Source organism: Sturnus vulgaris, unplaced genomic scaffold (assembly GCF_052056855.1).
Source record: "Sturnus vulgaris isolate bStuVul1 unplaced genomic scaffold, bStuVul1.hap1 Scaffold_348, whole genome shotgun sequence".
Taxonomy (NCBI): Eukaryota; Metazoa; Chordata; class Aves; order Passeriformes; family Sturnidae; genus Sturnus; species Sturnus vulgaris.
In genome coordinates this window covers 39,666-60,300 of record NW_028276411.1, presented here as the reverse complement: position 1 = coordinate 60,300, position 20,635 = coordinate 39,666, and the positions used below count along the sequence as shown (strand labels likewise).

The 20,635-nt window shown below is 47.5% G+C and overlaps 1 long non-coding RNA gene across 1 annotated transcript; it reads left to right on the top strand.

Annotated features, from left to right (window-relative positions):
* The first annotated feature begins 6,014 nt into the window (after positions 1–6,014).
* LOC148217723 (uncharacterized) lies at positions 6,015–8,690 on the top strand. Its single transcript, XR_015800817.1, has 2 exons — positions 6,015–7,395; positions 7,722–8,690. It is a non-coding gene; the product is annotated as an uncharacterized LOC148217723 (long non-coding RNA).
* The last annotated feature ends 11,945 nt before the right edge of the window (positions 8,691–20,635 follow it).

Here is a 20,635-nt window from a genome sequence, read left to right as displayed (position 1 = left end):
CGCACCCGTGGCATCGGTGTCGGCGTCGTGCGCAGGCATCCCACTAGAGCGAGCGGGCTCCTTGCTGTGCCACCCTCCTTTTGCAGCCAGAGTTAGAAGGACGGGGGAGCGACACCCGAGACGCCATCTTGGGAGAGGCAGGCGCGCAGTACCGCGCTCTGCCCACAGGGTGGCGCTTGGGAGACAGGCAAGGGATGGAATCAAGGAGTGTCCCAATCCTTGAGGAAATCCCCCGGAATGAACGCCCCAAGAAACCCCGACCAGAACTGAGAAACCTCCTGCCTCTGTATGAGTGCAAAGGGTGTGCAAGGAGTGTGCAAATAGTGTGCATTAGAAATCGATCGGCAGGCATTAGCAATCGATCGCTGATATAATCGATCGGCAGGCATTAGCAATCGATCGCCGATCTAATCGATCGGCAGGCGCGATCAATCGATGGCCGATCTAATCGATCGGCAGGCGCGATCGATTGATCGCCGATCTAATCGATCGGCAGGCATTAGCAATCGATCGCTGATCTAATCGATCGGCAGGCGCGATCAATCGATCGCCGATCTAATCGATCGGCAGGCATTAGCTATCGATCGCCGATATAATCGATCGGCAGGCGCGATCAATCGATCGCCGAGCTAATCGATCGGCAGGCATTAGCAATCGATCGCCGATATAATCGATCGGTAGTCGCGATCAATCGATCGCCGATCTAATCCATAGGCATGCATTAGCTATCGATCACCGATCTGATTTTTCCCGCCATTTTTTATTGATTTTTTCCCCATTTCTCTCTGATATTTCCCCCCATTTTTCATGCATTTTTCCCCCATTTCTCACTGATTTTTTCCCCCGCAATTTTCTTGGATTTTTTCCCAAATTTTCCCCATTTCTCACTAATTTTTTTCCCCCATTTCTCAATGATTTTTTTTTCCCAATTTTTCAAATATTTTTTCCCATTTCTCACCGATTTTTTTCCCCCATTTCTCACTGATTTTTCCCCCATTTCTAACTGATTTTTTACACCCATTTTTCATGGATTCTTTCCCCGTTTTTCCCCCATTACTCACTGATTTTTTTCCCCCCATTTCTCACTGAATATTCCCCCATTTTTCATCGACTTTACCCCCATTTACCATTGATTTTTCACCCATTTCTCGCTGATTTTGTCCCCAATTTTCCCCCATTTCTCATGGATTTTTTCCCCATTTTTCCCCCATTACTCACTGATTTTTTTCCCCCCATTTCTCACTGAATATTCCCCCATTTTTCATCGACTTTACCCCCATTTACCATTGATTTTTCACCCATTTCTCGCTGATTTTGTCCCCAATTTCTCCCCATTTCTCATTGATTTTTTTCCCCCGTTTCTCACTGATGATTTCCCCCATTTTCCCCCATTTCTCACTGATTTCCCCCCCCCCATTTCTCACTGATTCTTTTTCCTCCATTTTTCATGGATTTTTCCACCCATTTTGCGTGGATTTTTTCCCGACTTTCCCCCCCATTTCTCACTGATCTTTGCCCCCATTTCTCTCGGATTTTTTCCAACATTTTTCATGCATTTTTCCGCCCATTAATCACTGATTTTTTCCCCATTTATCACTGATTTTTGCCCCATTTCTCAATGATTTTTTCCCCCATTTTTCATGCATTTTTCCCCCCATTTCTCACTGATTTATTCCCCATTTCTCTCGGATTTTTTCCCCAATTTTTCAAGCATTTTTTCCCGCAATTTTCCTGGATTTTTTCCTGATTTTTCCCCATTTCTCACTGATTTTTACCCCCCATTTCTCATTGATTTTTCCCCATTTCTCACTCGTTTTTTCCCCATTTCTCACTGATTTTCCCCCCATTTTTCACGCATTTTTCCCCCTATTTTTCGTGGATTTTTTTCCCCATTTTTCCCCGTCTCTCACAGATTTTTCCCCCCATTTCTCATGGATGTTTCCCCCAATTTTCATGGATATTTCCCCATTTCCCCCCCCATTTCTCACTGATTTTTGGCCCCATTTCTCTCTAAATTTTCCCCCCATTTTTCCTGCATTTCCCCCCCCATTTCTGATTTTTGCCCCAATTTTTCATGCATTTTTTCCCACAATTTTCCTGGATTTTTCCCGATTTTTCTCCATTTCTCCCTGATTTTTTCCCCATTTTTCAATGATTTTTTCCCCATTTCTCAATGATATTTACGACCCATTTCTAACTGATTTTTCCCCATTTCTCACTCGTTTTTTCCCCATTTCTCACTCGTTTTTTCCCCATTTCTCAATGATATTTACGACCCATTTCTCACTGATTTATTCCCCATTTCTCTCGGATTTTTTCCCCAATTTTTCAAGCATTTTTTCCCGCAATTTTCCTGGATTTTTTCCTGATTTTTCCCCATTTCTCACTGATTTTCCCCCCATTTTTCACGCATTTTTCCCCCTATTTTTCGTGGATTTTTTCCCCGTTTTTCCCCGTCTCTCACAGATTTTCCCCCCCATTTCTCATGGATGTTTCCCCCAGTTTTCATGGATATTTCCCCATTTTCCCCCCATTTCTCACTGATTTTTGGCCCCATTTCTCTCTAAATTTTCCCCCCATTTTTCCTGCATTTCCCCCCCATTTCTGATTTTTGCCCCAATTTTTCATGCATTTTTTCCCGCAATTTTCCTGGATTTTTCCCGATTTTTCTCCATTTCTCACTGATTTTTTCCCCATTTCTCAATGATTTTTTCCCCATTTCTCAATGATATTTACGACCCATTTCTGACTGATTTTTCCCCATTTCTCCTGATTTTTTCGCCAATTTTTCATGCATTTTTTCCCGCATTTTTCCTGGATTTTTTTCCTGATTTTTCCCCATTTTTCACTGATTTTTCCCCCCATTTATCACTGCTTTTTCCCCATTTTTCCCCATTTCTCCCTGATTTTTCCCCCCATTTTTCATGGATATTTCCCGATTTTCCCCCCCATTTCTCACTGATATTTGCCCCCATTTCTCTCTGAATTTTTCCCCCCATTTTTCATGCATTTTCCCGCCCATTAATAACTGATTTTCTCCCCATTTATCACTGATTTTTGCACACATTCCTCTCTGATTTTTCCTCCCATTTTTCATGCATTTTTCCCCCCATTTCTCAATTATTTTTTCCCCATTTCTCAATGATTTTTTCCCCATTTCTCACTGATATTTACGACCCATTTCTGACTGATTTTCCCGATTTCTCACTGATTTTTTCCGCCATTTTTCAAGCATTTTTTCCCGCATTTTTCCTGGATTTTTTTCCTGATTTTTCCCCATTTCTCACTGATTTTTTCCCCATTTCTCACTGATTTTCCCCCCATTTTTCATGGATTTTTCCCCCTATTTTTCGTGGATTTTTTCCCCATTTTTCCCCGTCTCTCACAGATTTTCCCCCCCATTTCTCATGGATGTTTCCCCCAATTTTCACAGACAGAGAAGGGAGAGAGTTCCAAGCACCAGAGTCCCCACCCGTCATAAAATCCTCTCAATGAATGCCTCAAAAAAACCCCGACCCAAACTAAAAATGCCCTGCCTCTGACCAAATGAAAAAAAAAACCTTTTATATATATAAATCATCTATTTTTTAATATTTAATTTATAGTCATAATCTATACCTATTTCATATATTCAATTTAATTGCTATTCTATTTATCATATATACAATATTATTTTATTATTCATTATATACATATATTTATATTACTAATATTATTTCTATTTTATCTATATCCATATATATTTGTAGGTTCATAGTTTTTAATATTTCTTTAAAAGCTCTGCCTCTAACCAAATAGAAACAAAAACCTCGATTATTTTAAATTATATTTGAATATATTTTTCTATTTAGTTTTCATATTTATATCTGTAGATTTATATGTCTTTATTGTGTATTCTATATTTATATACTATTTAATGTATTTTTTACTAGTATATTAATATACTATATGCTATTTACATTCTATTATAACATACTATTTAATATAACGTCTTAAAATCGATAAATTATTTATATTACATACTACATATATGTATTTTATATTTCTATATATTTATCTATGTTTATAATTACATATATTTATATATGCATATATAGTTATCATTTTATGTCAGTATCTATTTTTGCATATTTGTATATTTTTGCCTATATTATTTTCAAAAAACCCTCCTCTAACCAAATAAAAACCAATAAAACATTCCTTTTAAAGTCTGAATATTTATATATTTCTATTTTCATAACATAATATAATGTAATGTAATATATTTATATATTGGTTTCTTATATTTGCTTCTATATTTTTATTCTTTATCTTTTCTATTTACAGTATCTATAAAAAAACCCTACCTCTATCCAAACACAAACCAATAAAACATTCCTTTTAGACTATATTTAGCTATTTTTTAAGGTTCTGTTTTTCATGCATTCTACACCCACCCCTCCCTCTCAATGTTCTGGCACCCACCATGACCCCCCCCCATGCCCGACTCACCTGCTCCTCCAGCGCAGCCCGTCTCCCTCTCCCAGGGACCTTGGGGTGCCCCAAACCACGTCGGAGCCCCCCTCAGCCTTTTTTCCTCACCCCAAAGAAGGCACAGAACGACTCCTTTAATGAAGTTGTTTTAACAATTGTAAGGCTAGAGCTTTTGGTATCCACTGCTTGCCATCCCTTGTAAACCAATTTTTTTCTTCTTTCTTCTGCAGCTTAATAAACCTCTTTTTTTCCCCATAGTTTTCCAAATGCATGTATTACCGCATATGCATATTTAGAATCAGTAAATATATTTAATGTCTTGTCCTGCTATAATTCACAGGCTCTCAAAAGCGTGTGCAGCTCTGCTGTCTGAGCTGACCAGGTGGCTGGTAACCTCCCCCCTTCCTTTAATTGCTTTCCATTAACGATAGAGTATCCTGTAAATCATGAAGAATGGGGGGGAAAAATCAGTGAGAAATGGGGAAAAAAATCCATGAAAAATGGGGGAACAAATCAGTGAGCAACGGGGAAAAGTGGGGAAAAGTTAATTGAGAAATGGGGAAAAAATCAGTGAGAAATGGGGAAAAAAATCCCTGAAGAATGGGGAAAAAAATCAGTGAGAAATGGGGAAAAGTGGGGAAAAAAATCATTGATAAATCGGGGGGAAAAATCAGTGAGAAATGGGGGGGGGGGGGGGGGGGGGGAATCAATGAGAAATCGGGGAAAAACATAAGTAAGAAACGGGGGGGAAAAATCCATGAAAAATGGGGAAAAATCAGTGGGAAATGGGGATAAATCTGGAAAAAATCCATGAAAAATGGGGGAAAATATCAGTGAGAAATGGGGGAAAATGGGGAAAAAGTCAGTGAGAAATGGGGAAAAATCAGTGAAAAACGGGGCAAAACTCCATGAAGAATGGGGAAAAAAATCAGTGAGAAATGGGGAAAAAAATCCCTGAAAAATGGGGGAAAATATCAGTGAGAAATGGGAAAAAATGGGGAAAAAAATCATTGATAAATCGGGGGAAAAATCAGTGTGAAAGGGGGGGAAAAATCGGGATCGGGGACGTGGACCGGGACTGGGATCGGGGACCGGGACGGGGAAATGGGACAGGGACCGGGATCGCGGACGGGGACCTGGGACAGGGACCGGAACCGGGATCGGGGACGGGGACTGGAGACAGGGACCGGGACCGGGATTGGGGACTGGGACCAGGACCGTGATCGGGTTCCGGGACGGGGAACTGGGACTGGGACCAGGATCGGGGACCGGAACCGGGGACTGGGACCGGGACCAGGACTGGGGACGGGGACTGGGGACAGTGACCGGGACTGCAATCGGCACCGCCCCCCGAACCGCTCCCGAACCGCTCCCCGGGCTACCCCGGCACGGCGACCGGGAACGCCCCCGGCACCGCCCCGGCACCGCCCCCGGTGCCGCCCCCGGCACTGCCCCGGCACCGCCCCGGGTAGCGCCCCCGGCACCGCCCCCGGGGCGGGCCGCCGAACGCACGCGATGACGCGCGGGGGGCGGGACGGCGCGGGGCGGTGACGCGCTTCATGCCAGGAGCAGGGCCCGGGTGCGACGAAGACGGGAGCGGGCCGACCCGATACCGCGCGGGGCCGCGGGCCCGGCGGAGCCCGGCCCGCTGGGTAGGGGCCGCCAATGGCACCGGGGGCTTCTGCTTCGGCTTCTGTCCGTGTCGGCGGGGAGGCCCCAGCCAGCGGTGCCCCTCTCCCTCGGCGACACGGGCGTGGAACTCGGCATCGGGCGCTGCATCGCCGCGGACAGCAGGGGGCGCACGGGTACCGATACTGCCATGGGGCCCGGCGCTGCTCTCCTGCTCCGCCGCCAGGCGGCGCTGCGCTGCCGTCCTGCCGCGCCTCCGGGCACGCTCGGTTTCCTCGGGACCCCGGGCCCCGCCTGTCCCGCCGCTGCGGAGGCGGGGGATGCTTTATGGGACTGCCCGAGCTGGCAGTGCCGGGTCTGGGGCGTTGGGGCGCGCCTTGGGGGGCTGCGGGTGCGCTCGTTTCCTCTTCTGCATGGCCTTCTGTGTGAGCATCTCTCGTTGCGACTGCTCTTGGAGAGTCAAACCCCTCCTCCTAAGTGGTCTCAGGAGCCTGGCAGGGTGAGTTTTGTTTCACAGGGGAAAGGGCCACTGGTCGTGTCCAGAGAACTGTGCACCCAGCCAGGTTTCTGCCTGATAAAATTCCAAATGGATGAGGATTTCTCCCAGCCCCAAGCTGCCCCCACCTGTAACCCTGGCTGCCTTTGGGGTGCCCAAAGCCTCCTCTGTGCAGATCTCAGGAACCTGGGAGGGGTGAACAATGTTGCACAGGGAAAAACCCCACAGATTTTATCTCCGGGCCTGGGGCCAGGAGCAGGCATTTGCGTGCTAGAATTCCAGAAGGAGCACGGTGTCTCCCAGACCCAAGCCGCATCCAGCTGTGACCCAGCTGCTCTTGGAGTGCCAAAAGCCTCCTCGTAGCTGATCTCAGGAACCCTGGAAGGGTGAGTTTGGTTTCACAGGGAAAAGGCCTCAGTTTGTGTCCAGAGATCAAATAAGGGACTCTGCTTTTCCTCTAGTTCTCCTTCCTGTTTTCACCTGGGCTACAAGGATGGGCATGGCCTGTATTTCTCATATCAAAGTGATGTTACTAAATTTGTCCAGAAGTTCTGATTGTTATTTTTATTAGTAGTAGTAATTTTCTGATAGAAAACACTCTCATTTTGCCTTTCCCACGTTGTTTCCAGGTGCTGCCCAGGATGGACATCTGTGGTCTCAGACAGTGATTCCCGAGGAGCAAGGAAAGCCTTTTCCTCACCTGCACAGTTCAGGTGGATGGGACAGAATTGGTGTGGCCTGACAAGGCAGGAAAAGCTGTCTGTGTTCTGGAGTGCCTTGAAAGCTTTCTCCGTCAGGTTTGGAAGGGGTTTCTCTTTGGGATTTCTTGTGATGCAGCACCACGGGTATCCCTTTGTGCCAAGTCCAGTGCTAAAGGATTGAAGAACTGACAAGTGGGGTCTGGGATGAAAATGCCTCTAATAAAATTAAGCAAAGAATACAATAAGAGAAATGAGCATCCTTTTAATGTCTGAAATAGTTAGGAATAAAAATGCTGGAAAAGGGCACTCTGAATTGGTGTCACTTGTCATGGATAAAACCCCAGAGTGAGGAATCAGAGCAGAAGTTGAGAGCTGGAATCCTTCTGCAGTCGACTTAATTTTCTTTTCCTCCTCTCTTTCAGGACAGGAAGAATCACGACTCTCCTGGCATCTTTGCCAAGAGCTGTGGTGTTTGATCAGCCAAAGCCCAGAGGCTTCAGCACCAGAGGTCTGAGCCTGGAGGGCTCCTGGTGCTGCCCGTGCTGTGGGCTATGTCAGAGGATGCAGGGTTCCTCTTTGCCTCCCTGCTGGGATTAACTGCCATGGGAATGTGGGATCTGGGTGAAACTCCAGCTCTCCTGGTGTTCAGGGGAGCAAGGTCTGAGGACTCCTCTCTGGGGATGTGCGGTGAAGGACTGAATAGTGTGGAAGGAGAGTATTTATAAACTGTATCACTGTTTCTCCCAAATTGGGGTGGAGCACTGATGGGGGCGGTTGGGTTTGGTCTGGGCCGGTTATTCTTTGTGCAATTTTTAAATTCTCTTGTATGATTTACTGTCCGGTAATCTTTCTAACAAAAGCTGACATAAATTTAGATTAAGGATTAGAACTTGGCTCCATTCATTGCAAACATTTGACAAGGCTGGAGGACTGGGGTGGTGACTGCTCTCAGGAAAGGTTACTTATTAATACTGTGTCAGATTTCCCGCAGTGACTGTCAGGCCTGCATGGCTGTGAGTTCGTGCTCTTCTCACTGGGGAAATAAGTTCAGCAAAATTAGAAATTTTAGAAAAATCCAGCCAAAAATTCCACCTCTGTACCCCCTAAGTTTTCCCAGTTTTTCCCAGCTAGGAGCTGCACAGAAGTCAGGCAGGGGAAGTGACAACAGGGAACAGCTGAAAAATTCAAAGGCACAAAGAGGAAAGGGGAAAGGTTTCAGAAAACAATTCTATGGTCTAAGAATAATTTCTGATTCCCTACTGAGAAGAACACGAACTCACAGCCATTCAGGCCTGACAGTCCCCTGCAGTGAGAGCTCAGCACACATCCACAGAGGCAAGTCCAGCATCTTAAATGAAAAAATAAAAATAAAAACCAGAAGAAAAAGGTGATTTCTTTTGCTTCAGAGTTATTTCAAGTTCTTAAAGCCCAAGCAACATTTGCTCTTGATTTTGGTTGGGTGAATCATGAGCAGTGGGCACGGGTCATGCCATTCATTGAGCAGAAAACCCGGGGTCATTTAGAGGGGACACAAGAACTGTTTGTGTAGCGACCTCGGGCTGCAGAGGGGCAGGAGAAAGGCCAAGGGAGCTCCCCGGGGCCACCAGGGCCTGTGGGGAACAGAATGGACGCTTGGATGACCAGTGGAGGTGAGGAGTGGATCTGAGTTCATCTACAGGGAAATAAGGAGGGGATACTCTGGAGTGAAAAGCTGAGGTGATGAGTTCACCCACCTGGGCACGAGTTGTGTTTGCACAAAGTGGGAACAGAGGTGAAGGTCAATCCAAAGTCGATCCTGCTTGACCTCTGAATTCCAGGATAAGTTTTACAAGCTGCCAAATGAGGGAGTAAAAATACACAAAAATGAAACTGAGAGCATTCATGAGGTTCCTGGGAGTCCATTACACTGTTGTCATAGAATTCTTAATGAGTTTTGAGCTTTTAATGACAACAATTCAGTACATCTTTGGATTATTCACTGTGTAGGATTTGGGGTTTATCTGGATTTTAAAGGCGTCGTGGTGGCCCTGACACTGCTCAGGAGCTGGTAGGAAAAGCAGGGTCAGAGCTCCTGGCAGGCACAGGGTGTTTTTCCCAGAGTGGACTGTGGAGGAATTGTTTGGGCCTTGGATTGTCCCTCTGGGTGATGCCAGTTGCTGTGATTTGTGTAATTCCATACATTTAACTCCCAATACTTCCCAGCCCAGGAGCTTGAGCTGACAGGGCAGCACACAGATTGTTCTCTGTGCTGTGCCCCGATTTGGGGTTGGCTGTCAGCTTTGCTAGCTCCCGTGAATTATGCCCATAGCCCCGAATTCCCTGCTCAATTCCCACTGCCATAACCTCACAGCGCCTCATGGAGTGGGGATATACTGTGGCAGGAAGCTCAGCAGCATCGGCACAGGGACAGGTGTATATTCCAAAGAATTTGCTGTTTCAAACCCTCATCCCCCAGCCCCGCCGATGTCCCTGGGGGGCACTTGACAGAGTTACCTGGATTTCAGCTGATTTCACCCCCCCGAGCTCGGGCTCCAGGTGATCTTTTCAAGCAGGAGAAGGCAGGGGCCGGAGGCGCTCGTGGCCCGTGCCGAGGCAGTCCCTGGGGCCACGAGAGGACATCTCTCCCTGCAGAATTTCAGTTCTTTCCAGAGCCTCAGCAGTGACAGAGGACAAAGAGGAAGATGAGGAGGAGGAAGAAGGGGGAGAGGGGTTTGAGAGGAGGGGAAGCCCAAATCCGTGCTGTGTGCGGAGCTCCGACAGCACGCTGCAGCCCGCAGCTCAGTGTGAGCACGGGGCAGAGGAGGCGATTTCTGGGCATTCAATCACCCTGAGGCGGGCCCGGCACCGCCCCTGCAGCACCGTCCCCAGCACAGCTCGGTACCGCTCCGGGATCACCCGGCCCCGCCCCCGGTGCCGCCCGGGACCACTGGGGACCGCCCCTAAAGCACCGCCCCGGCCCCGCCCGGTCCCGTCCCCGGGACCTCCGTGCCCCGCCTCGCCAAGCCCCGGCTCCGCCCCGAGCCTGCCCGGGCTGCGCCGGGACCATCGCTGGCGGCCCCGCCCCTCTCCCCCGGGCCGAAGCGGGCTGAAGGAGATGTCCGCACGATTGGAAACGCCGCCGAAAATCGCACCCGTGGGATCGGTGTCGGCGTCGTGCGCAGGCATCCCACTAGAGCGAGCGGGCTCCTTGCTGTGCCCCCCTCCTTTTGCAGCCAGAGTTAGAAGGTCGGGGAGCGACACCCGAGACGCCATCTTGGGAGAGGCAGGCGCGCAGTACCGCGCTCTGCCCACAGGGTGGCGCTTGGGAGACAGGCAAGGGATGGAATCAAGGAGTGTCCCAATCCTTGAGGAAATCCCCCTGAATGAACGCCCCAAAAAACCGCGACCAGAACTGAGAAACCTCCTGCCTCTGTATGAGTGCAAAGCGTGTGCAAGGAGTGTGCAAATAGTGTGCATTAGCAATCGATCGGCAGGCATTGGAAAGCGATTGCCGATCTAATCGATCGGCAGGCGCGATCAATCGATCGCCGAGCTAATCGATCGGCAGGCATTGGCAATCGATCGCCGATCTAATCGATCGGCAGGCATTAGCAATCGATCGCCGATCTAATCGATCGGCAGGCGCGATCAATCGATCGCCGAGCTAATCGATCGGCAGGCATTAGCAATCGATCGCCGATCTAATCGATCGGCAGGCGCGATCAATCGATAGCCGATCTAATCGATCGGCAGGCATTAGCAATCGATCGCCGATCTAATCGATCGGCAGGCGCGATCAATCGATCGCCGATCTAATCGATCGGCAGGCATTAGCAATCGATCGCCGATCTAATCGATCGGTAGGCATTACCAATCGATCGCCGATCTAATCGATCGGCAGGCGCGATCAATCGATCGCCGATCTAATCGATCGGCAGGCATTACCAATCGATCGCCGATCTAATCGATCGGCAGGCGCGATCAATCGATCGCCGATCTAATCGATCGGCAGGCATTACCAATCGATCGCCGATCTAATCGATCGGCAGGCATTAGCAATCGAACGCCGATCTAATCGATCGGCAGGCGCGATCAATCGATCGCCGATCGAATCGATCTGCAGGCATTAGCAATCGATCGCCGATATAATCGATCGGCACGCATTAGCTATCGATCGCCGATCTGATTTTTCCCGCCATTTTTCATGGATTTTTTCCCCCATTTCTTACTGATTTTTCCCCAATTTTTCATGCATTTTTCCCCGCAATTTTCGTGGATTTTTTCCCATATTTTCCCCATTTCTCACTGATTTTTTCCCCCCATTTCTCAATGATTTGTTTCCCCAATTTATCAAAGATTTTTTTTCCCCATTTCACCATGATGTTTCCCCCATTTCTCACTGATTTTTTCCCCCATTTCTCACTGATTTTTTCCCCCCATTTTTCCATGGATATTTCCCGATTTTCCCCCCCATTGCTCACTGATTTTTGCCCCCATTTCTCTCTGAATTTTCCCCCCATTTTCCATGCATTTTTCCCCCCATTAATCACTGATTTTTTTTCCCCATTTATCACTGATATTTGCCCCCATTTCTCTCTGAATTTTTCCTTCCATTTTTCATGCATTTTTCCGCCCATTAATCACTGATTTTCTCCCCATTTATCACTGATTATTGCCCCCATTTTTCACTTATTTTTTCCCCACAGCATCGGCCACCACAGCACGAGCAACAACAGCTCGCTCTGTTCCCGCCATTGCCCATGGATTGTTTGCCTGTTTTCCACGGATTTTTTCCCCATTTCTCACTGATTTCCCCCCCCCCCCCCCCATTTCTCACTGAATATTCCCCCATTTTTCATCGACTTTTCCCCCATTTACCACTGCTTTTTCCCCCATTTCTCGCTGATTTTGTCCCAAATTTTCCCCCATTTCTCATTGATTTTTTTCCCTGTTTCTCACTGATTTTTCCCCCATTTCTTAATGACTTTTCCCGCCATTCGTCACGGATTTTTTCCCCCATTTCTCAATTATTTTTTCCCCCACTTTTCCCCCGTTTCTCACTGATTTATTCCCCCATTTTTCATGGATTTTTTTTCCCCCATTTCTCACTGATTTTTTTCCCCCATTTTTCAAAGATTCCCCCCCGTTTTTCACTGATTTTTCTCCATTTCTCACTGATTTTCCCACCATTTTTCATGTGGTTTTTTTCCATTTCTCACTGATGTTTTACCCCATTCTTATTCCCATTCTCATAGCTCTATTTTATATTTATACATATTCTTATATTTGCATTATTTCTATTATACACTAGATTTTTTCATAGATATTTGCTACTTATATTTCATTATATTTTACATGTATACCAATCTATTTCTATTCTTTATATTTTATTTTTATATTAGCTATAAAAACCGTGCCTCTACCCAAATAAAAAGCATTTAAACATTCCTTTTAGACTATATTTAGGTATTTTTTATGGTTCTGTTTTTCATGCATTCTACACCCACCCCTCCCTCTCAATGTTCTGGCACCCAGCATGACCCCCCCCCCCCCCCCCCCCCATGCCCGACTCACCTGCTCCTCCAGCGCAGCCCGGCTCCCTTTCCCAGGGACCTTGGGGTGCCCCAAACCACGTCGGAGCCCCCAGTCTCCACACCCTCCCCCTCCGTAGGGAACGGGAATGGGATGGGGAGCACACAGGACAAGAAAGGAACACAAAAGACACACTGGACAGAGAGAAGAAAAGGGCTGGAAGCTGGATATGAGGATGAAAGTGGAGCAGCAACAAACCTCAGGACTCTTGACTAGAGAGTGTGGCTGCTGAACGTCTCAAAAAAAAAACCCCAGCTCCAACACAACATGCTGTGCTCACGGCTCGGCCTGGGACTCGTCAGTGAACATCTCTCTCTTGCCAGGGCCATAAAGCCCCCGAGAAAACACGAGGTGAGGTTGATGTGCTCCGGCTTTGCTCCTGCTCAGCCCTAACCCCAGCCCCTGCTGCCAGCGAGCACCCTGATCTCTGAACCTCTTCTCAGCTTGTTTGTACGCTTCCAAATTCCTTCCTCTTTCTTCAAGCTTCATCTGTTTCCTGGCATTGGGAGAATGACAAGTGTTTAGCACAGCGCAATGAATACAACAGTCTCATTTTCAGAAGACACAACTGAACGAGAACCGACAGCAGCACTGCTTCGAGACAATCTGGGCACACGTTTCCCTTCCAGCAATCTGAGCGTTCTTTTGTGTCACGCCTGAAATCCTGAAAATGGTTTTTTGAGAAAAATTATCCATAACTAGAAAACAATCAAACCAAATAAATAGAACCCCTAGGATATAATAACAGCCCATATACTACAACACTCCAATTCTAATATTAATAAGAAAACAGAAATTAGCTACACAGCATTACCTCAAACAAACACTACATACTGGCAAGAATCAAAGCCACCACAAAATAATTCAAAAACTACCCTATGCCTTATGCTACGGGCTAGAACGCCATCGGCAAACCTTATCAAGGTATCCTTTAAAAACAACGCCCCACCAAAAACAAAAACAACACAAAACGCCATTCAAGAACTCCCTTATCAACACCTGAATGAAAAAACATGGCATTAGATAAATAGACCATAGCCCTTATCATACACCATCTACAAACAAAATAAAGCTATACCATACATCCTCGAAAACCACCTTCAAAGCACGACATTAGAAAAAAAAACTTTCCAGAATTAAAAGCTGTATCTAACAAAAGCCGTCTGATAAAATTAACAACCAAGCCCCCACCATCAGAGCTGCCCCTACTAAACTCCCCATCGTACATATGAAAAATCAGTTTTAAAAACCTACTTCAATTCATTCTGCCTCAAATACAAAGCCATCCAGAAGTTACCTTCACTCAAAAACAAAAGCGCACGTAGTAAATAACATTAAAAAATAAATCAGCACACTACACACCACAAGCATAAAATATTGAATTAAAACCAAAAATACCCCTATTCATTAAAGAGCCCAGCCGCAAGCTATATTTAACTATAACTTCGTGCAAACGTACACATATCATTAAAATAGATTTCTTTCAGAATACAACTGATGATCTAAAATAGTAAAATGTCCGAGAACGATATTATAATAGGATATCCTCGATCATCCTCCCGCAAATTCTCTCCACTGTATTGTCCGACACACACCGGAAAAAAAATCCAGTTTTTACTTTTTTCAGCTAACTTCTCATTTATTAGCTGAGAGGAATGTTGAATTTGTCTTTACAAATGAGCTGTGGATCAGCCTGTAGATAAGGCTAGCACTGAGAGATAAAAGAAACAATGGGATGGATTCCACTGATTGATGAATGGAAAGAGATAGTTGCCTTTACAAACAAACTGCAGGGCTGCTGATAAATGAAATTGGATATCGAAAGATGAAAGAAGCAACGGGGGGAAGCTATGAATTCTATAAGAATTAAAAATTAAAAGGGAGGGTTATACATTAGAGGGGAATTTCAGGTATCAGGCGTTCCGGGAAGTCTGTGCCTCTCAAGTACCTCAGCCAATGGGAAAAGAGAGAGGGAAATGCGGCCGGGAAAATAGGATAAAACAGGAGGCTGCGTCCTCCAAAAATTTGAGAGATCCCAGGGGAATGTCCCATGGCCTCTCCCTTTATTCGAATAAAGCAAAAAGGACTCCTCTGTTTCCTTTTTGGACATAAACCGCTGGTGTTTGTGGATTAATTTTCCTGACATTTAGCAACATATTGTTAAAAAAAAAAAAAAAAAAAAAAGTGATCCAGAAGAGGGCAACATTGACAGCCATTCCAAGACAGGATGAACAAATGCTTTCACATTGACAGAGGATGCTGCGATGTTCTGAGAACAGAAGATAGAATAAAATAAAGGAAGGTGATGTTACAAGACAGAAAAGGGTAAAATAAAAGGAGTACCTGAGACTGGGGGGCGGGGGGGAAGAAAATGGGGAAATATTAATTGCTACACACTAGGTACAAATGCTTTTTACAAGTAATTTATGAGAAGCAAGCTAAAAGCGTCTTACTGCTGCTAGTGATATCATGCTCCAAGCTCTGCTAATAATTCCTATTTCTAGCAATAGTTAAATTGAACTCACTACATTCCAACTATTTTTCTGCTTGTTTAGATGGCAGATCCGTTTGGAACACACCTTCGTATAGCAAATTCTATGCCCAGGTAGGGACCTCTCAGTTCTTCCATAAAACATTTTCTTCTGCATTATGGCAAGCCTTTGTTTTAGCTTGACAGCTTTCTTGAAACTTCAATTTACGCATGTATCCAAAGACATTTGCAATTCCAGAAATTGGTAGGCACATCATATGGAAAGTAAATAACATTCTCGAGAGGGAGTTGCTTTGTTACTGAGGGGATGAAAAGCAAGGCTAGAGCTAGTAGAACTACCCAAGAAATTGGACTTAACGCAGCTTTTACAAGGCTCAAAGTAGCCATACCGAGATGTTTGAGCTAAAAGCCCCAGTTACCAGACTTACAGGCCTAATAGTTATCACCACACCACATTCCCTGGTTGCAGTATTTTTAACAGCAGTGCAGAACGCTACTGAAAATTATTTTTAGGTTGAATTGTTCTCTCCCCTCACTGCCTGTGTAGCTGTTAGAGGCTTCCAGGAGGCTGGGAAGCAGACTGCTGGTTTCACTTCCAGACAGGTCACTTCCATGGTCTGCTGGAGGGCACTTTGAAGCCCGTGGCCTTTTCTTGCTCTATTGTATCTGACAACTTTCCTCCCCCACGTCTGTTTTTTAGCGGGCAGCATTTTTGGAGGGCCAGTCAAAGACCTCAGGCTCCGAGAGAATTCGTCTGCTTTGCTCTGTTTATGTGTGCAACAGATGGGAGCAGCAACTAAGTCAAGTAGTAACTTCTGAGCTGCCCAGTTATCAGTAAACCAAAATATTCTTTTGTGACTCTCGCCAGACGAACATATCATCCTATCCGAGTCACACACTGCCCCTCTGGCATTTTCCAGTCAGACAAAGAATTCCTGGCCCCTTCCTTGCATGAACCTCAGCTCTCCACCTTGTTCCAGAAAGAGTTCTAGATCCAATGCCCAGTGAGCCAGCTACCCTTTGCTGCCCTGAGCAGTATGGAAACAGCCAAGCCCCAGCCCTGCAGCCCTGCCTAACTCGCCTTTGCCTCCCAAACCTGAACCTTTTCCTTGGCTGTGGCATCCTCACTCATGCAATCCTGAAGACAAAAATCTGATTTGGCAGGTGAGGCCGTTTCTAACGCAAAAGCTTCACCAAGGTTTCTCTTCCAACTTCAGCCTTAAACAGTCCTGTCCTCCTCAGACAGCCCCCACCTCCAGCCTTTAGCTGTAAATACTTACTGGTTTATAGCTAATGCTTGCCACCCCTCAAAATTAAGTCTTTTGATATGCATTTACATCCCTCCCTAACCATGTCCTCATCACCCTTCCCAAACTCAGCCTCATCTCCAGGCCTAGAACCTCTCCCTAGGTGAGGGACTGTCCTCGGGCAGGAGTGCTGACAGACCTGTGCATGAGCCCAGCTGCATAGCCCGTGCTAATCCCAGCCCAGCTCTAGCCTTTAAACCCACTGGGGCTTTGGTACTGGAGGCCCAGTTACAGTAACCCCTGTGGCCGTTCCGCTTCCAGGCCATCTGTGAGTTGTGATCCCCCACCCTACACCACTTTGGTGAGAAATGCATTCCTTTCTTACAATAAAGTTTTCATTTTATGTCTAAATTCAAGCATTCCGAGAAAACGTGTAGCAATTATATCAAGACAGACATGACAGGCACCAACATTAGTCTTTCATTACACACTTTTCATGCCTTCTCTCCACAGATTTCTTTGAGGCAACTCTGACTCCTTTTCTCACAGGCAGCTCCACACAGCACCGACTCCTCCTCTCCTCTGTACGACTGGCTAAACCCCAGCCTGTCCCTTCCCCAGCCACCTGAGCCTGTCTGTCCCACACACAGCATCCTCTCACCTTGTCCATCCCTTGCACGGCCACGTGTCCCTTCCTCCTCGCAGCACAGCCAGCAGGCTCCAGCCCACACTGCAGCAGGCTCTGCACCTCCAGCTGGAGCTGTGCTTAGTGAAACTGGCAGCCAGCTGACCCACGCTTTTATAACAACCAGCCTCACTGGGCAGGCAAGGCTGTTTCCACTCCTTGCTAATCACTACAGCTGTAACTCGTTGGCAACTAGTGCCTTCTGCACTATCCTTACAAACTATTCTCCTACAGAAATGGACCGGAATTCCGCGGGGATTTTCCGGGGATTCCGGGGGGATTTTCCGGGGATTCCGGGAGGATTTTGTCGGGAATTCCGGGGGGATTTTGTCGGGGATTCCGGGGGGAATTTCTGGGGGATTCCGGGGGGATTTTATCGGGGATTCCTGGGGGATATTCCCGGGGATTCCGGGGGGATTTTATCGGGGATTCTGGGCATATTTTCTCGCGGATTCCGGGGAGATTTTATCGGGGATTCCGGGGGGATTTTTCCCGGGAAATGCGGGGGGCTTTTTCCCCGCGATTCCAGGGGGATTTTCCAGGGGATTCCAGGGGGATTTTATCGGGGATACCTGGGGGATTTTCCAGGGGATTCCTGGGGGATTTTCCCGGGGATTCCGGGGGGATTTTCACGGGGATTCCGGGGGGATTTTCACTGGGATTCCGGGGCGATTTTCTCAGGGAATTCCGGGGGATTTTCTCGGGAATTCCGGGAGGATTTTCCCGAGTATTCCGGGGGGATTTTCCAGGGGTTTCAGCGAGGAATTTCCCGGGGAATTCCCGGTGGATTTTCCAGGGGATTCCGGGTGGATTTTCTCGGGGATTCCGGGGGGATTTTCCCGAGTATTCCGGGGGGAATTTTTCGGGGAGTCCGGAGGGATTTTCCCGGGGTATCCGGGGTGATTTGACGAGGAATTCCGGGGGGATTTTCCCGAGTGTTCCGGGGGGATTTCCTCGGGGATTACGGGATGATTTTCTCGGGCAATTCCGGGGGATGTTCTCGGGTATTCCGGGGCCATTATCTCGGTGATTCCGGGGAGATTTTCTCGGGGATTCCGAGATTATTTTCCCGGGGAATTCATGGGGATTTTCGCGGGGATTCCGGGGGATTTTCTCGGAGATTCCGGGGGGATTTTCATGGGGATTCCGGGGTATTTTCTCCTGGATTCCGGGGAATTTTCCGTGGATTCCTGGGGGATTTTGCCGAGTATTTCGGGAGAATTTTCTCGGGGATTCCGGGGTGATTTTCCCGGGAAATTCCGGAGGGATTTTCCCGGGGATTCCGGGGGGATTTTACGAGGAATTCCGGGGGGGTTTTCTCGGCGATACCGGGGGGATATTCTCGGGGATTCCGGGATGATTTTCCCGGAGAATTCCAGGGGATTATTCCGGCGATTCCGGGGGGATTTTCTCGGCGATTGCGGGGGGATTTTCTCGGGGATTCCGGGGGGATTATCCCGGGGAATTCTAGGGGATTTTCTCGGGGATTCCGGGGGGATTTTCCCGGGGAATTCCGGGGGGATTTTCTCGGGGAGTCCGGGGAGATTTGCCCGGGGATTCCGAGGGATTTTCAGGGGAATCCGGGGGGATTTTCTCGGGGATTCAGGGGGGTTTTTCTCGGGGATTCAGGGGGGATTTTCCAGGGGATTCCGGGGGGATTTTCTCGCGTATTCCCGGGGCATTTTCCTGGAGATTCCAGGGGGATTTTATCGGGGATTCCGGGGGGATTATCCAGGGGATTCCGGGGGGTTTTTCCAGGGGATTCCGGGCATATTTTCCCGAGTATTACGGGCGAATTTTCTCGGGGATTCCGGGGAGATTTTCTTGGGGATTCCGGGGGGGCTTTCACAGGGATTTCTGGGGGATTTTCGCGTGGATTCCGGGGGGATTTTCTCGCGGATTCCGGGGGCTATTTTCCCGGGGATTCCGGGGGAAATTTCTCGGGGAGTCCGGGGGGATTTTCTAGGGGATTCTGGGGGGATTTTCCATCGGACTCCGGGTTGATTTTCCCGGGGACTCCGGGGGATTTTCTCGGGGATTTCTGGAGGATTTTCCCGGGGATTCCGGGCGGATTTTCTCGTGGATTCCGGGAGGATTTTCTCTTGGATTCCGGGAGGATTTTCCCGGGGAATTCCGAGGGATTTTCAGGGGAATCCGGGGGGATTTTCTCGGGGATTCCGGGGGGATTTTCTCGGGGATTCAGGGGGGATTTTCCACGGGATTCCGGGGGGATTTTCTCGGGGATTCCGGGGAGATTTTCTCACGTATTCCCGGGGCATTTTCCTGGAGATTCCAGGGGGATTTTATCGGGGATTCCGGGGGGATTATCCAGGGGATTCCGGGGGGATATTGCAGAGTATTCCGGGGGGATTTTCTGGGGGATTCCGGGGGGATTTTCCCGGCGAATTCCGGGGGGATTTTCTCGGGGATTCCTAGGGGATTTTCCAGGGGATTCCGGGGTGATTATCCCGGGGATTTTCCTGGGGGATTTTCCCGGGGATTCCGGGGGATTTTCTCGGGGATTCCGGGTTGATTTTCCCGGGGAATTCCGAGGGATTTTCTCGGGGATTCCGGGGGAATCTTCCAGGGGATTCGGGGCGGATTTTCTCGGGGATTCCGGGGAGATTATCCCGGGGATTTCGGGGAGATTTTCTGGGGGATTCCTGGGGGATTTTCTCGGGGATAGCGGACGGATTATCACGGGGATTCCGGGATGAGTTTCTCGGGGAATTCAGGGGCATTTTCCAGGGGATTCCGGGGGGATTTTCCCGGGGAATTCCGGGGGATTTTCTCGGGGATTCCGGGGGGTTTTTCCCGGGGATTCCCGGGGATTTTCTCTCGGATTTTTTCCCCAATTTTTCAAGCATTTTTTCCCGCAATTTTCCTGGATTTTTCCCAAATTTTCCCCATTTCTCACTGATTATTTTCCCCATTTCTCAATGATTTTTGCCCCAATTTATCAAAGATTTTTTTTTCCCCATTTCTCACTGATGTTTTTCCCCATTTTCCCCCCATTTCTCACTGATTTTTATCCCCCATTTTTCAATGATTTTTCCCCATTTCTCTCTGATTTTTGCCCCATTTCACCATGATGTTTTCCCCATTTCTCACTGATTTTTCCGTTGATTTTTCATGGATTTTTCCACCCATTTTTCGTGGATTTTTTCCCCATTTTTCCCCATTTCTCACTGATTTTTTCCGCCATTTTTCATTGATTTTTTCCGCCATTTTTCATGGATGTTTCCCCCAATTTTCATGGATATTTCCTGATTTTCCCCCCCATTTCTCACTGATATTTGCCCCCATTTCTCTCTGAATTATTCCCCCCATTTTTCATGCATT